Here is a 2162-nt window from a genome sequence, read left to right as displayed (position 1 = left end):
ACACACTGTGGGGCAAATCTGCGAATGCTCCTGAAGAGCTCCAGATCCGGGTAAGTAATCAATAACTTACTTTTACATGCTTGCTTTGCATATAGAAAGCCTTACCCAGTCACGACGTTGTAAAACGACGGCCAGTGAATTGTAATACGACTCACTATAGGGCGAATTCGAGCTCGGTACCCGGGGATCCTCTAGAGTCGACCTGCAGGCATGCAAGCTTAGACTCTCGCGTCTTCAAGTCAAGCTCCAACGCCTCGTGCTTCGTCACGAGAGCCTAGAGCTCTTACTGCACCTCGCCCACCCGAGCCTCGTGCCTCTCTCGCTCGGTGCGCTCCTGGGCCACCTTCTCTTCGGCCTGGGACAGCGCTTGCTTCAAGGTCGCCACCTCGGTCGTGGCCCCTGGCAAACATACAATGATCCTATCATTTAGCAATCGCGTCCTTTTCTCATCTATAGACGGGGTATTACTTACCCTTGTTCTCCTCGAGCTGCCTCTTAGCAAGGGCGAGCTCTTTCTAGGACCCCTCGAGGGCCTCCTTCAGTACGGCGACCTCCGCAGTTAGTGCGGCGGACGCCAACAGCGAAGCCTGCATATGCATATTGACATACTTATATTAGACTCCTGCGATATTATTTGATCCTCTGTTCGGCTTTTCTTTGTGAACACCGAACAAAGCATCAGGGGCTACTGTCTATGCGGTAATATTTTTACTACATTTTAAAACACTTACCTCGAAGCCTGTTAGAAGGCTAGTACAGGCTTCAGTCAATCCGCTCTTGGCGGACTGAACCTTCTGGATCACTGCACTCATGATAGTGCGGTGCTCCTCCTTGATGGAAGCGCTGCGAAGCGCTTCCAACATAGTGTCCGGCGCCTCTGGATGGACAGAGGTCACCGGCACAGGCATCTCATCCCCCTTAGAAGGGGACCGCCTACCCGAGCTCGGAGCCGTTGGAGGGTCCGGCGCGGTGTTTGGCTGAGGGCCGAACTCGGAGCTCTCGGGGACCCCGTCCCCTCGGCTTCCGGAGTCCGGAAGGTCGCCTTGAGGTGCCTCCGGAACTGTCCCCCCTTGATCCGGTGCCTCTTGAGACAACACCTAGGCGTCGTCGGCTAGATGAGGGGAGGTGGCGGTCGGGACTGGATCGCTATCCATGTCCGACGATCCCAAGGAGCCGTCCGAGGATACCTCGATATTGGCTCGGGGTGGCCTACACAATTGAGTTCGGTGTTAGGGAAAGCAATGCGACAAAGGAATCCTATGGGTTACTTTGGTATCCAAATACTTATGATCTCCCCTGGGGCTTGACCCTGGGAAACCACTCGTCTTCACTTTTGTCGGCGGTGGTAGAGCTGTCCGGAAGGAGCGTCCTTCCCTTCTTGGACCCTCCGGCCTCCCCAGTTGGGGCGGCCTTCCTTTTCTTGTCTCCCCCAGTCGGTGGGGGAGCCTCTTCTTCCTCTTCCTTGTCTTCGGGGGAAGAGTGCGCCGCAGACTCATCGGACGATGAGTCCGAAAACGCCTGGCGTCGGGAACTCTTTCGAGCTCCCTTGGCCTTCTGGGTCTTCTCCGGCACCTTATAAGGGGCTGGAGTCAACATCTTCGCCAGAAGGGCGTCTGCAGGGCCTTCGGGCAAGGGAGCCGGACAGTCGATTTGTCCGGCCATCTTCTGCCAGTCCTGTTAACGGCACGGGAGTTTAGATCCCGCATAGAATCAATCTATATAGAGAACAAGTATCCTGTGAAAGGTAAAACAACTTACCACACTAGCGTGGCGCTTCGCGCTGAATCCGCGATCCTCAGTAATGGGGGAGGGACCGCGGCGCCCTTGAACAGCACCCTCCAGGCATCTTCATGAGTCGTGTCGAAGAGCCTGTTCAGAGTTCGGTGTTGCGCCAGATTGAACTCCCACAAGGTAAACTCCCGTTGTTGGCACGGGAGTATCCGGCGGACGAGCATAACCTGGACTATGTTGACAAGCTTGAGCTTCTTATCCACCATGTTCTCAATACATGACTAGAGTCCGGTCAGCTCTTTTGAATTACCCCAGGACAGGCCCTTCTCTTTCCAGGAGGTGAGCCGCATGGGGATGCCAGATCGGAACTCGGGGGCCGCTACCCATGTGGGGTCACGCGGCTCGGTGATATAGAACCACCCCGATTGCCG

This window comes from Triticum urartu, chromosome 5 (assembly GCF_003073215.2).
Source record: "Triticum urartu cultivar G1812 chromosome 5, Tu2.1, whole genome shotgun sequence".
NCBI classification, from domain to species: domain Eukaryota; kingdom Viridiplantae; phylum Streptophyta; class Magnoliopsida; order Poales; family Poaceae; genus Triticum; species Triticum urartu.
Note: the sequence above shows the minus strand (reverse complement) of the source record.